The sequence below is a fragment of the Trachypithecus francoisi genome, unplaced genomic scaffold (assembly GCF_009764315.1).
Source record: "Trachypithecus francoisi isolate TF-2019V2 unplaced genomic scaffold, Tfra_2.0 Lachesis_group17, whole genome shotgun sequence".
Lineage (NCBI taxonomy): Eukaryota > Metazoa > Chordata > Mammalia > Primates > Cercopithecidae > Trachypithecus > Trachypithecus francoisi.
In genome coordinates this window covers 98222137-98236497 of record NW_022681462.1, presented here as the reverse complement: position 1 = coordinate 98236497, position 14361 = coordinate 98222137, and the positions used below count along the sequence as shown (strand labels likewise).

At 55.0% G+C, this 14361-nt stretch overlaps 1 protein-coding gene across 2 annotated transcripts in view; it reads left to right on the top strand.

Annotated features, from left to right (window-relative positions):
- Positions 1–14361, top strand: part of HPCAL1 (hippocalcin like 1) — a 122795-nt gene that overhangs the window by 55490 nt on the left and 52944 nt on the right. The window lies entirely within an intron of this gene.

Sequence of the window (14361 nt, the reverse complement as noted above, 5' to 3'; positions counted from 1 at the left end):
TCAGAGAAGAGTCGGGAAAGCCATCTCCTTTCTGGCTCCCGCGTCTGCTGGGGGAGCTCAATAAAACCTTGCACTCATTCTCGGAGCCCACGTGTGATCCGACTCTTCTGGTACACCAAGGCAAGAACCAGGGATCCAGAAAACCCTCTGTCCTTGTGATAAGGCAGGGGTCTAATTGAGCTGACTAACACAAGCTGCCTACAGATGGCAAACTAAAAGAGCACCCTGTAACACACGCCCACTGGGCCTTCAGCTGTAGACATTCGCCCCTAGACACTGCCGTGGGGTTGGAGCGTGGCAGCCTGCCCGCCTGTCTGCTCCCCTAGAGGTGTGAGCAGTGGGACACTGAAGAAGCGAGCCACACCCCCATCACATGCCCTGCGAGGGGGACAAGGGAACCTTTCCCATTTCACAGCCACATTTTCCTGCTGTTTTCTGAAATTCCTGGTGGCCGCTCCCTTGGTGTCCATGGGTGTCTGGTGTGTGCCTGTTTGCTGCAGGCTGGCCCGGCGAGGGTGAGGTGGGCAGCGGGGGGTGCTCTGGACCCTGCGGCTGGCAGGGACTAGTGGCTCCATGGCACCTGGTACCTCTCATCTCTGTTTTCCCTTCTAGCCCCTGCAGGCAGGAGAATCCAACTCAGAGACTAAGAAGTTGAGATGTCTTTGTTCCCAGAGGAAGATCCCTGCAGGCCCCGGCCTCATGGCCTCTGTGAGAGCACAGGATTCGAGGCAGAGCTGGGCCAGAGGGAACATGTCTTCCACCCTCTGTCCCTTGGGGACCCCACTTCCCAGGAGGCCTGGAGGATGAAGTTGGGGCTGTGGTCTCAGTGAGGGCCTGGAACTCTTTAGATCCCTGGGCTGGAGGAAGGAAGGGTTGTCCCTGCGTCAGGACCAAGCTCTGGTGGCCTTCCAGGTCTACTCAGTGACTGGCAATCCCACCTCCAAATGCAGGCAGACCACACTCCCTGAAGGGCGACGGCAAGGCCAGGCCAGCACCTCTCTACTGTGAGGAAGGGGCCTTACCCAGATCCCCGCATCCCCCGCAGTGGTGGCGGTTTTATTGATGTATTTGTGATAATACAGGGAGTGCCGTTTTCAGAGCAGGCTGCGTCTCCTCTCAGCTTACACACTCCGAACCTGCCTCTTGCCTCTTTCCGCAGTGCCGCCAGGTCCACAGCGCCCGCCAGGTCCACAGTGCCCACCAGGTTTGATGTGGGCTGAGCAGCACCGTCACTCATTTATTCATTCATTCTTCACGGTGTGGGGTGTCGGGCCCCAGCATGGGCTCCTGGCCCAGCAGGCATCGGACCCTGGGAAGAGCTTTGCTGGAGGAAGTGTGGTGCCAAGGACTCATGTCCTCACTTGCCCGTGAGTACAGAGTGTCAGGTGACTCTGCTGCAGCCTCCAGGGGCTGGCAAGGGAGAGGTGCGCCACCAGGGAAGGGAATTCCGGACAGCAGGCACCGAGAACCTCATCCAAGAGAAAGAGAAGTTCCCTAGACTCCCAGGCCTTGGAGAGTCCCTGCCGTCCCGTTTCATAGGAGACTTCTCTCACAAAGTGCAAAAAAATACAAAAAACTAGCCGGGCGAAGTGGCGGGCGCCTGTAGTCCCAGCTACTCGGGAGGCTGAGGCAGGAGAATGGCGTGAACCCGGGAGGCGGAGCTTGCAGTGAGCTGAGATCCGGCCACTGCACTCCAGCCCTGGCGACAGAGCGAGACTCCGTCTCAAAAAAAAAAAAAAAAAATACGGAAGATGGAGAAATGGAAAACAGAAACAGAACAGAACCTCCACTTGCTGGGTGGACGTTAACGGAATCCTTTTTTTTTTTTTTTTTTTTTTTCATTGAGATGGAATCTCGCTCTGTCACCCAGGCTGGAGTGCAGTGGCGCGATCTCTGTTCACTGTAACCTCTGCCTTCTGGGTTCAAGCGATTCTCATTCCTCAGCCTCCCGAGTAGCTGGGATTCCAGGCACTGGCTACCACACCTGGCAAAATTTTTGTATTTTTAGTAGAGATGGGATTTCACCATGCTGGCCAGGCTGGTCTGAAACTCCTGACCTCAGGTGATCCGCCCACCTGGGCCTCCCAAAGTGCTGGGATTACAGGCATGAGCTACCCATGCTGCCCGGCCTTAACTGAATCTTATCACACATTCCTTTGGAAAACGAATCCCCTGTGACAGGAAACCAGCCATTTTCCTGGTGAGACCTGAGCCCTGTACCCATTCCAGCATAGTTAACCCGAGACTCTCCTCTCCTCTCTTTTCTCTCCTCTCCTTTCTCTCCTCTCCCTCCTGTCTGGCCTGCTTGCTGCATCCTCCCCAGCTTTCTGTCTCTCTCCTCACTGCGTGCCTTTGGACATTCTGAATATGCTTTTGTTTGCCTGTCCAGCAGTATTCTCTCCACGGTCTCCTCCTGGGTATCTGGTGTGTGCCTTGCGTTTTCTGCGGGCTGGGATCCGTGGGAATGACGTAGCCGGACACGGGTCCTGAGCCTGTTGGCTGGGGGCACTCCTTTTCTGTCATACTAGATGAGACAGGTGAGACTGCCCTGGAAAGCCCAGTGTGTCTGGCCTCCCCAGTGCTGGACGGTGGCCAGTGTGGTTTTCCAAACGAGTCCATGGGCTCCCGACTGGGTGTTTGGGCTTGTGGGGAGAGCCCAGGCAGTGGTTGTAGAGGGGTGGTGGGGGGGTGGATGGATCCCAGAGAGAGAGAGAGAGAGAGAGAGAGCAAGCGAGCAGGCTGGTTCCACTTTGGCCTCATCGTCTAATGAGGAGAGTGCACAGATCAGTCATGCTTTGTTTTGTTCTGTCTCTGGAATTTTAATCAGTTGCCCTAATTGCCTTCAAATTATTGGAAGGGAAAAATGCCAGCGGAGGGTCCTGACAGATCCCAGCTGTCTAGTTGAGGACTTATCTTCTCATTGTTCTTGTGAAAGCAGTCAGGTTTAGGGACTTGAGGTGGATGATTCATTAATTCTTTTAAACTGATTTCCTCAGCCATGTACATATGTGTGAAAGCCCTTCTTAGGTTGTCAGTATTACCCTAATACATCAGAGGGCTAGGATTTCTCATAAGGCGACCGTTATCTTTTGATAATCACATAAATAACATTTCCATAGTTCTCGAAGGCTTGCCAGATGCTTTCATGTACATTAGCTAACTTCTTAATTTTTCTTTTCTTTTTTTTTTTTTTGAGATAGGGTCTCACTCTGTCAACCAGGCTGGAGTGCAGTGGCATGATCTCGGCTCACTGCAACCTCTGCCTCCCAGGTTCAAGCGATTTTCCTGCTTCAGCCTCCTGAGTAGCTGGGATTACAGGTGCCTGCCACCATGCCTGCCTAATTTTTGTATTTTTAGTAGAGACGGTGTTTCACCATGTTGGCCTCAAACTCCTGACCTCAAGTGATCCACCTGCCTTGGCCTCCCAAGTTGCTGGGATTACAGGCGTGAGCTGCTGTGCATGACTGACATTAGCTAATTTAATTCTTACAATAATCTTATGAAGTGGGATTCTCATCTCTCTTTTAAAATGAGGAAACTGAGGCTCAGAGAGGTTAAGTCATGTGCCCAAGATCACATAGCTAGTAAGTGATGGGTGGGGCTGTGGAGCTGGTTCACTTGTCTCTGCTGCCATTGCATCCAGTTTGCTCTGCCAGCGAGTCTGTTGAGCATCTGCTGTGTGCCAGCCTCATGGAGGCAAACGGAGCTTCGGAACCCAGGTGTCAAGAATGAGCTGTTGGCATTCAGTCCTGGAGTGGCAGCCTGGGGGGCGGGGGCAGGAGTGTGGGGGGCAGCAGTCCAGGAGGGCCACATGACAGCAAGCAGAGCCTCGAATGCCTGAGTCCTGGCTCCAGAGAGAGGCCAGCCTGAGCTCTATCCTGTGGGTAGACCCCCCAGAATGCAGGGGGCCAGGCTGAGCAAGAGGAGGAGAGAACAGGGAAGAAGCGTGTCTGCTTCGTTCCTTCAGGAAAGGAAAGGTGAGCCGGGCGAAGGGGAAGGCCTCCACGGTGTTTGTTGTCACATTCTGCCACTTGGCAGCCTCGCTGGGGACATATCAGCCCCAGGCTGCTTATCTGCAGGTCGGGATCCCATTTCTGCTGCTTTGGGAGAGAAGGGAGGGCAGCCCTGAGGCATCCCAAATGCGAGTCTGTTCATAGAGGGGCTCTCCTGGCACCTTCCCCAGCCCAGTCGCTGAGGAGGGAAGCCGGAAGCCCCTGCGTCAGGTAGGAGCGCTGAGTCATGAGACTGGGTTGAATGGTGGCTTTCGCACAGCTGTGGCCTGTGTTAGAGAGGATGAGTTTGGACCATTCCTGAGCAGAGAGGGACCTCAGAGGACAGTAGGACTGGGGAATCCCTGGCCCAGAGAGGGAAAGTGGTTTTCCCAGAGTCACACTGCGAGGCGCACCTTTGATGGTTCTCTCAGTGGCTCACGCCTATAATCTCAGCACTTTGGGAGGCCAAGGTGGGAGGATCACTTGAGCCTAGGAGGTCGAGACTGCAGTGAACCATGATCATACCACTGCATTCCAGCCTGGCCGACAGAGCAAGACCTTGTCTCAAACAAAATAAATAAATATAAATAAAAAAATAAAACCCATTCTCACTCTAACCCGTATCTGATTTTTTTTCAGGTAGGCTTGAGATGGGAGGGTTGTTATTTTTTGTAAGTGCATTAGGGGGCAGAGTGGTGGGAGACTGATTCCCCTGGAGCCCTTCTGAGTCCACTGCCACACCATGGCAAGAAAAATATTTCTGACTTGCAGAGCTCCACAGTGTGACAGGTGGGCAGTAGCTGCTGGGGGTGCTGGGCAGCGGGTGACCGTCCAGCACCCCCTTTCTGCTGCTCTGATGACTTGGGTCAACTGAAGAACCTTGGGGCTTTCTTGGCTGTTTGTAGGAGCTTCCAGAAAGAATCTTTTGGGATGCTTCTGACACAGTCCTGGGTATACCCTCTACATGTGGCATTTTAGGTCTGGAGAGTCATGTGGTGTAGCTGTATTTCTGGGAAGTGTGTGACCCGAAGCCGCCTCCTATCAGAACCACTGGGGAGCAGTGCAAATTCCTGGGTCATCCCAGACCTGCTGAAGCCGAATCTTCAGGGTGGGGCCGGGAATCTGCATTTTAAACAAGCTCCATAGGTGGCTCTGAGGTCAGTCGCAGTTTGGGCACAGCAAGGCTGGGGAGCCGGGCTCGTTTCGGATCTCCAGGCCTCGTGTGGGCTGTGTGGCCTCGGATGAGTCATTTCCCATCTCTGAGCCTTGGTTCTCTGGTCTGTTACGTGGCAGTCTTGCCCCTTCTGTTTTAGGGACTGTCGGGGTTGCCTGCTTCTGGTAAGTGTTTAAGGCCCTGAGCCGACTCAGCTGGTGCTCAGGGAGGCCTTTGTTGTGCCTGGTGATTCCGGGTGCGTGGCTGGGTGGTGGGGTGGGACACAAAGGGAAGGGCACTGGTCCCAGAGTGGTGGGGCAGGCCACCTGGAGGAGGGGTGGACCTTGGGAGTGGGTTATATTAGGGCCTCCGGGCCTCAGTTTGGGAGGAGCTTGCAGTGACCTTGGAGAGGGTAGTGACCTTGTCCTCCTGCCCTGCCTGGGTGCACAGGCTCCCCGCACATGGGCAGCAAAGGTCCTGGAGAGCACCCAGAGGGGAGTGTCTGCCTGGGGTTGAGTTTGGGAGCTGGGCCCAGAGCCCCCACTTCTGCCTGGTAGCCGGGGGTCCCTCCAGGAACCTGAGGTGTGTTTTCTTGAGCAGTAAGGACTGGACAGAGCCCTGAGGACCGAGAGGTGAGGGCGATGCCCCCCTACTCCTTCCCCCAGCCTCCTGGGAACGGCTGCCAATGGCAGGGAAGGGAGGGACCCCAAGGCCAGTGATGTGGAATGCGATGGCCAGGGAGACAGAGGCTGGAGGCTGTGGGGGGCACGAGGAGGCCTATCGGGTAAGTCCTGGGGGAGACTCCTCATTGCTTCCCTTGGGCTGGTTTCCATGGAACTTCCCTCCCCACCCTGACTGCCTCCTTTCCTAAGGGCCCGCCTCCTTTTTTTCTTTTTTTTTTTTTATTTGGAGACAGTGTCTTACTCTGTCACCCAGGCTGGAGCACAGTGGTGCTATCATGGTTCACTGTAGCCTCGACCTCCCCCGGCTCGGGTGATCCTCCCACCTCAGCCTTCCAAGTAGCTATAGGTGTGCGCCTCCACACCAGACGAATTTTTGTGTATTTTGTAAAGATGAGTTTCACCATGTTGCCCAGGCTGGTCTTAAATTCCTGGGCTCAAACAATCCTCCTGCCTCCACCACCCAGAGTGCTGGGATTATAGGTGTGAGTCACTGCACCTGGCCGTCCCTCCCCTGTCTTAGGTCCTTTTCTCCCTCTCTGAGGTAGGAGGACCAAGCCCCTCCTCCTCAAGTCCTGTCCACTGTGGGGCCTTCTGCAATGTGGGCTTGTGCATCTCTGTGATATCACCCAGGTGCCACCAGGTGTGCGTGTCCTGATGCCTCTGTCCACCAGCCTGAAAATCTCCCAGAGTTCCAGGTGCTTGGTGGAAGGGATTCATGCACCCCCTTCCCCAATCTCTACATGAGAGAGTGTCCACAGCACCCGCCCTGAGTTCTGAACTTTGCCGCCTCATGTACGGAAGAAGAAATGGAGGCCTCTAGGGAGGTCTAGGCCCCCAACCCTGACCTTCCTCCTCTTGGATGGTATCGGGTGGCATTTCAGGACAGCTAGGATCTTGGTCATCCAGTGGGTGCCCTCACTGTGCACCTGCCTCCAGGTGGTGGGGCGGTACTTGCAAGAGCCCCGGCCTCCTCTGGGGCATGTTCTTGGAAACAAATACACCTTGTATCGTGGAGGTGGACAGACGAGGTGCCAGCTGTTTGAACAGACAGCCCGGAGTCTGTGCAGGAGTTGGAGGTAGAGAGGGTCGAAGGCTTGGGGAGGGACAGGTGGATCTCCCATGGATGGCTTTTCTTGGAGGCTGCAGCCAGGAGCCATTGTCTCTCTTCCCACCTAACCTTGGGTTGTTCCCCTTCAGCCCTGGCATTGTGATGTCCCGCCCAACTCCCAACCACACACCTCTCTCCCCATTAGCTGCTTCAAAGCCTAAGATATGGCAACAGCTAACAGGTGCTTGGTGGCCCCGCCCACCCTCCTTCAGGCTCCCTACACCCGCTTGTGTGGGCCCTCCTGTGTTCACTTCAGTGATGAGGCTTGGAGAAGAGGGTGTGAGGGGGTGCAGGTGGCCCTCTGGACCGGACTTAGGCCTGCTGCATTCTGGGTTGAGGTCCTCTTGCTCCCTTTCTGTGAGCGAGCCTCGCCTGCTGGGTGCTGAGCCCACACCGCGTGTCCTCGGCCTCCCATTGAGACCAGCTATACATGATATAGACCAGGGATGCACGCCTCATGAGGAGGCACTCTCTCCCCCAGACACACTGAGTACGCTTTCCTTGAGCTCAGTGCAGTTCATCCACATTTTCCCAGCAGCACGCCTCCCGCAACATTGTCAATATTTATTCACGGTCGCCGCTGCCTCCCTCCTGGACTACCCGTTCCCCAGGCCCTGTCTGGTGGTGGCCGGCCTTGGGGAGCCGGTCGCTCAGCACAGCACCGAGCACCGGGGCTCAAGGTCGGTGGGTGTGTGTTTGGGTCTGTTAAGGAGCAAAGTCTCATAATTTATTTTATTATTATTATTATTATTATTATTATTATTATTATTTTGAGACAGTTCTTGCTCTGTCGCCCAGGCTGGAGTGCAGTGGTGTGATCTCGGCTCACTGCAACCTCTCCCTCCCGGGTTCAGGCAATTCTTGTGCCTCAGCCTCCTGAGTATCTGTGACTACAGGCACCCACCACCACATCCAGCTAATTTTTGTATTTTTAGTAGAGACGGGGTTTCACCGTGTTGGCCATGCTGGTCTCGAACTCCTGACCTCAGTTGATCCACCTGCCTTGGCCTCCCAAAGTGCTGAGATTACAGGCATGAGCCACCATGCCCGGTCGCTTAATTTGCTTTAAATAAAGATCTGGTTCTCCCAGATGAGGTTCACAGACAGCTGTTCCAAGAGCACATCTGTCTGGCATCAGGAGACTCACCCATACCAAGCTCACAGTGCTGGCCGTGATCTGACTCCCGCCCCGCAGCTCAAGCTTGGTCTGGAGACCTTCTCTGGTGCCTGCCCTGGCTCCCAGCCCCGGGCTTCCTGCACTGTGTGCTTCCACTCCGTCTTCTCCACTAGGAGCTCTATGGTGTGGGCTTCCTGCACCTTCGCCTCTGGGCCTCCCACCACAGCACGGTGCAGGCACCAACTATTCCACTGCTAGATCCAAGGATGCTGGGGCCGGGGGCAGCTCTGAGTATGTCTCATACAGTGACCTTGTTTGAGGGGGCTGTGTAGGCCCAGGATTTTCCTGGGGTGGGGGATGCCAGGTCCCTCGATGTGTTAGGACGAGGACGTTGGCTCTGTGAGGAGGCTGCCTGAGATCCTACAGTGAGGCTGGCCCTGCCCTTGCTCGCCCAGCTGATCTGACACCCTCCAGATGGCCCGACAGAGACAGGGAGGAGCATCTGATGGAGGACCTGGATGTGACCCCTGAGACATGTTGGGGAGTCGGAGGGGGATTGTTCTGTCTGGAGATTTCCCATTGCTTTTCCAGTTTATTGTCATCTGCTTGGGACTTGAGGGTAACTTCGTCTCTCAAAATAGGCTGAGAATTTTTACAGTTAGATATTTAATATACGGATGATGGGCAGATGATAGTGTGGTTTTAAGGGGGGCTTTTGTTGTTGTTTTGAGATAGAGTCTTGCTCTGTCACCCAGGCTAGAGTGCAAGCTCGATCATAGCTCACTGCAACCTCAAACTCCCAGCCTCAAGTGATCCTCCCACCTCACCATCCCGAATAGCTGGGACTATAGGTGTGCGCCACCACGCATGGCTAATTTTTTGTGGAGATGGGATGTTGCCATGTTGCCCAGACTGGTCTTAAACTCCTGGACTCAACTAAAATTTCAATCTCCAATTCATACATTTCAGAAAGTATAATAATATGTAAAGCAAAATCATAATAGCAGCAACAATCACTGTCATCCCACGAGATGGTTTAGATGTAAATTTTATGCTTCCTAGCAAAGATGTAAATTTTAGGCTTCCTAGCAAAAATTTGTCAAAAGTGCCAGAAAAGCCCGTGTCCTGTATCACAGTCCCATGATCCACATTCGCATGGAAAGCCTTGGAACTGATGTCAGCGTGAGCCCTGTGCTGGAGTGGAAGGTGACAGAGCTTCGGAGATGAGCAGCCTCTACTGCTGAGCAGTCCCTGGGGCCACGCCCCGGCCCGTACCCTGCCTGCCCTGGGACTGTGTTCCTGTGTGCTTGCATGTGTGTATGTGTGTGTGTGCCCATATGCATGTGTAGGTGTGTGCAGATGTGTGTATAGGTGTGTGCATGTGTGTGCATGTGTGTATATACGTGTGTAGGTGTGTATGTGTGTACATGTGCATTGTAGATGTGTGTGCACATGGTGACATCAGTTCCAAGGCTTTCCATGTGTGTCCATACACATGTGTAGGTGTGTGCCTGTGTGTGCATAAGCACATACACATGTATAGGTGTGTGCATGTGTGTACACATATGCATGTGTAGGTGTGCATGTGCAGTGTGTGTAGGTTTGTGCATGTGTGTACATGCGTGTGTGTAGGTGTGTGCAGGTGTGTGTGTGCATGTCAGCACACATGTGTCTGCATTCACTAGGCCAGAGCTCCTGGAGGGCAGGGTGGTTCCCAACTCTCTGTTTCCCCAGCTCCCAGCCCTGACCTGGCTTTTAATCACACAGTAAGTCGAACCCCCTTTGGGAGCCTTCTGACTCCCCCAGACACACTGAGTACTCTTTCCTCGAGCTCAGTGCAGTTCGTCCACATTTTCCCAGCAGCACGCCTCCCGCAGCGTTGTCAATATTTATTCGCGGTCGCTGCTGCCTCCCTCCTAGACGCCCATTCCCCAGGCCCTGTCTGGTGGTGACCGCCCTTGGGGAGCCGACCTCTCAGCACAGCGCCGGGCACCGGGGCTCAAGGTCAGTGGGTGTGTGTTTGGGCTTGAACTGATGTGTGTGTTTACTGAGCTTTTCTCCGCAGCCTGCTCCGGCAGCTCCAAAATGGCATTTCAGGAATTGAATTACTGACATTTCAGTACTTGCAGAATCCAGGAATAGATTATTTGATTGTATCTGTTGGAAGTCATTGCCGTAACTGGCTCCGTTTTCTTCGCCAACATCTAAACCGAGTGGGGAGAGACTGCAGGGGAATGCTGTGGTGACTTGATTTTCCCAAAAGCACATCTCCCAAGCTGGTGGCAGCCGATGGCATCGCCCTGTGACTGGGGGAAGCCTGAGGACTCACGGTCGCCTCAGGCCGGCCACCTTCACGCTGGAACCTGCCCATCACATCGACAAGCCCTCTCAGGCTGAAAACCCTGTGCTGGGGTGGCTGCAGCAATACAAGGATTCCCCTCCAGCTCTGTGGTGGGGGGAGCAGAGGGCCACTGAGTCCTGCCGTGTGAGTCACATAATGCCCGTGGCCTGATTTCTGTGCCCTGATCTCGCCTCTTAGAGGTTGTTGACCTCAGGGCTCACATATCCCTTGTAAGGGGTTGTGATGGCTTCCACAGCCATGTGGCTAGTTAGATTTTCCTCCAGCCCTTGAGGAATTCCCTCGGGATTTTCCCTGGCCTCGCGCATCTGCAGAATCTATAGAGGACCTACAGGAATGTCTGCCTCTGAGTCCATAGTACTTGCAGGCCTGGGAGGCTGGATCAAGGTGGATGTTGACACTTGGCGGGGCCGGAGCCCTGACTTCCTGGCTGCCTCATAGCTCAGGCCCGTTTGACAGCATTCACAAGCACCTGTCCCAGGCAGGAGCAAGTTCAACAGCAGCAAGGGCTCCAGGCAGAGGGAGGTGGGCTCTGATAGGGCTCAGGGGCAGCCTAAATGTAGCAGAGAACTGAGAGGGGATCCCTGAGGCCTTCTTGGAGGAGGTGGTGGTGAAGCCAGCTAACTTTGTCCATTGGAAACTGTCCTTATTCATCAAATAATAATGAATATGCTATGTTTGGATCCACTAGGGAAAGCTGAAATTGAGCTCAAAGGAGGCATAGATTCAACCAGGCCTGAATTGGTTGCACATTAAGAAGTTCAGCTTGTAATTTTGAAAAAGGAAGAGGCTCTGGCCTCATTAGGCTGCCCCCAGTGTGTCCTTGAGACCTCCTTACTCCTTGAAATGTACTTCTTAACGTTTTGGAAAAAACAACTTTCCCCTTCTATACTTAGCCCTTATCTCAATGTGCAGGCGCCTACCTGGCCCACTTATCTTCAAGAAATGTGCTGGGTTAGGCCTCAGGAGTGGCAGGCACGCAGATACTGTATTTGGCCTTGGCCTTCTGCCCAAGTGGAGTCTCCGCATTCCTTTGTATGCCTGGGGATGCCTGGCTAATCTGTGCACCCTCTTTCCACTCTCCTTCCTGCATTTCTCCTTCCTTTCAGTAGTGGCTCCCTTCCCATTCCCCAAATCACCTCTGCTTTTATCTTCTTCCAGTTGAATTCCCATCAGTCGTGGAGCAGGTGGGACATCTGCGTATGTTGCGGGGGCACAGAGAAGCAGCCTGTGCTCACCCATGCCTGCCTGCAGGTGCATGCTTGGGACTTGGCAGTGGGGAAGACTTTGGGGTTAGGATTTCCAGGCTGGCTTGACACTGGCCTGTTTTGTTCCAACCCATACAAGCCCTAAACCCTCATGTGCAGATCCTGCTGGCTCTCTGGGGAACACTTAGTTGGATGCAGGTAGGAAGAGGCTCCAAGGAGCAGAGGAGGGGCTGGCCAAGGGCCAGCTGCTTTGTCTGGTCCCGAGGGCAGGGTCCACCATGTGGGAACTGAGTAGTGACTGTGAGCTGGCCCTCAGGCAAGGCTGCCCATGATGCCAGGGCACATAGGGCAGACTCCAGATGATGGGGCCACTGCTGGGCCTTTGCAGGGCACAGGAGCCTGCCAGGGGTATGTTTCGGAGCCACCCATACAGGTGTACCAGCTGCTGAAAAATCCCAAAGATGTGGCGCCCTGCCCCTGGGGGTCTTGGGGGCTCTCAGGTAGCAACAGCCTTCTGGGAGGACTTGGGCTCAAGTTCTAAATTTTCCACCAGCTTTTGGCTGTCCTTCATCCCTGTGGGGCTCAGTTTCCTCATCTCCAAGCTAAGAGGGTCCATCAAAGGTTGTCACAGAATTGGATGTGTGACAGGGCAGCCCCCTTCCCCTGTGGGATCCGAGGCAGAGCTGGCACCTCCAGGCTGCAGGGTCCAGTGGCCCGGCATGGAGCTAGCAAACAAAGGAGGCCAGTGGGCAGGTGGGTGTTTCCAGGGCCTGGGGCGGCAGAGGGGGAACCCTGGGGCCAGGCAGGGTGGGTTTGGGGTGGCATGTGGTTTGTGTGGCCCTGCCATTTGCGGTTTGGGTTAGTGGGTCTGGCTGGCCGCCGGGGTTGGAGGGGAATGCCAGTGGGACTACACGTCATCTCCTTGGAGGTGACTGTGCCCCCAGAACCAAGTGGACAAGCCAGGCTTCTGTCCACACCTGCCCCCCTGTCTTTGACCCTGTTCTGGCTCTCCTCCAAGAAGAGCTTTTCCTAAATCATCCGCCCTGTTCACCTTGTGCTTCTCTGTGTCCTCTGAAAGCAGAGTTTCACCTGGGCTTTGAGGCCCCAGGTGCAGGCCCAGGGGATGGGGTGGGGTGGGGTGGTCTCTGACTGGATAGCCCCACCTGGGAAGGAAGCCCCCAGTGTGGCCCTGCCTTGACTGTGACCTGGGGGTCCTGTAGAGCCCTGTGTCCTGTTGCAGTGAGCGGTCAGTCAGTGGGAAGAGTGGACAATTTGGAGACGACACCATGTCTGTCTCCCCGACGCCAGTCAACACTGTTGCCTTTGTTCCCAGGGTAGCCTTCCCCTGCCTTCCATTCCAAACTCCTCCTCCTTCTCAGATTCCCCATTCACCTCCCAGAGGAGGCCACGTGAGTGTCAGCCAGGCACTGGACCTGGGCCTGCCCGGAAAGGTCCCTGGGCTTGGTGTGCTCCAGGAATCTCACTGCCATGGAGGAGAGGGAGGGATGTGGGCCCTTGGGGAGGTCTGGCTTTGTCTGGGGGGTTTTCTGCTGCTCACTGGCTTCAGGTCACAGCTTGGCTCTGTGCAGGAGCCTTAAGCCAGCAGGCCCAGCTGCCTCCTCCAGGCCCGCCGGCGCCTCGGATGTTTCTCTCCTTCTTAGAGGGTGTTTCCCATCCTTTCTTTTGTTTGCCCTGATTATTTTTGCAGATGAAGGAATACACACAATGGTCGTCTTTGTCTTATTTGAAAGCCAAACACGTTGCTTACATGTTGGGTGCACAGTGAATATATATCAGTCCAGCGCTTTTCACCATCTGGTCCGGTTTTAGTGTTGCTTTATTTCTGGTCATTCCTCAACTGGGGCTAAAGATCAGAAAAATCGCATCTCCAGGTCCTGAGCCATGGCGAGGAAGCTGGATGGTGCCCTGGGCTGTGCGTCTAAGGTAGGGGAGGAGGGATGTCGGTGGGAGAAGCCTCATGGGGGCCCCACTTGAGTCATAGGAGTGTATGGAACACCCACTCCATGCCTTCTGTCAATTACAAAGCACCTATTATGTCCCAGATACTGTGTCCAACGCAGTGGACACATTGATGGGTAAGGCATCATCCCCCCAGGAACTCCCAGTTGTATCAAGGAGGCAAACAGGCGAGCATATGACTGTGACACAGTGGGGCAAGTGGCGTCACCAAGGCAGGGTCCAGCTGCAGCCTTCCCGTAACAGCTGAGATCAGCCTGGAGAGCTCTTCCTCCCCACCTGTCCGGAGGGTGGCGTGGGTCCCAATGCTCTCTGTCAGCCATGGCCAGAGCACACCTGTGCTGCTCCTCAGAAGGGCGTCACCTGTAGAGACAGTGACAGCTGCTCCTGTTCCCTGCCCCAAGGACAGGATCTGGAGCCTGTGGGTGTGTAAGGAGCCAACTCCCTGGCCCAAAAACTGTGGCCAGTTCTGGAGAAGGTGGCCAGGCTCCGGGTCCCGGGACTGTGGCCTCCTTCCTGCCTCTAAAGCCCCTCTTCTGGCCTCCATGACTTTAGCCCCTCCCGTTCCCAGAGGGAGGGATCAGCCCTACAAGGGACCCGAGAGAGGGAGCCTCACACACAGGCACTTCCTGGCTCTCCTCCAAGCTGGCCTGAGCCCTGGCTAGCGTCCTGCGGCTCAGTCACATGGCTGTGCAGGGCGGGTGAGAGCAACAGCCTGAGAGCTGCGACCCAGGGCTGGGGTTTTCCTGGAGCAGCAGGAGGGA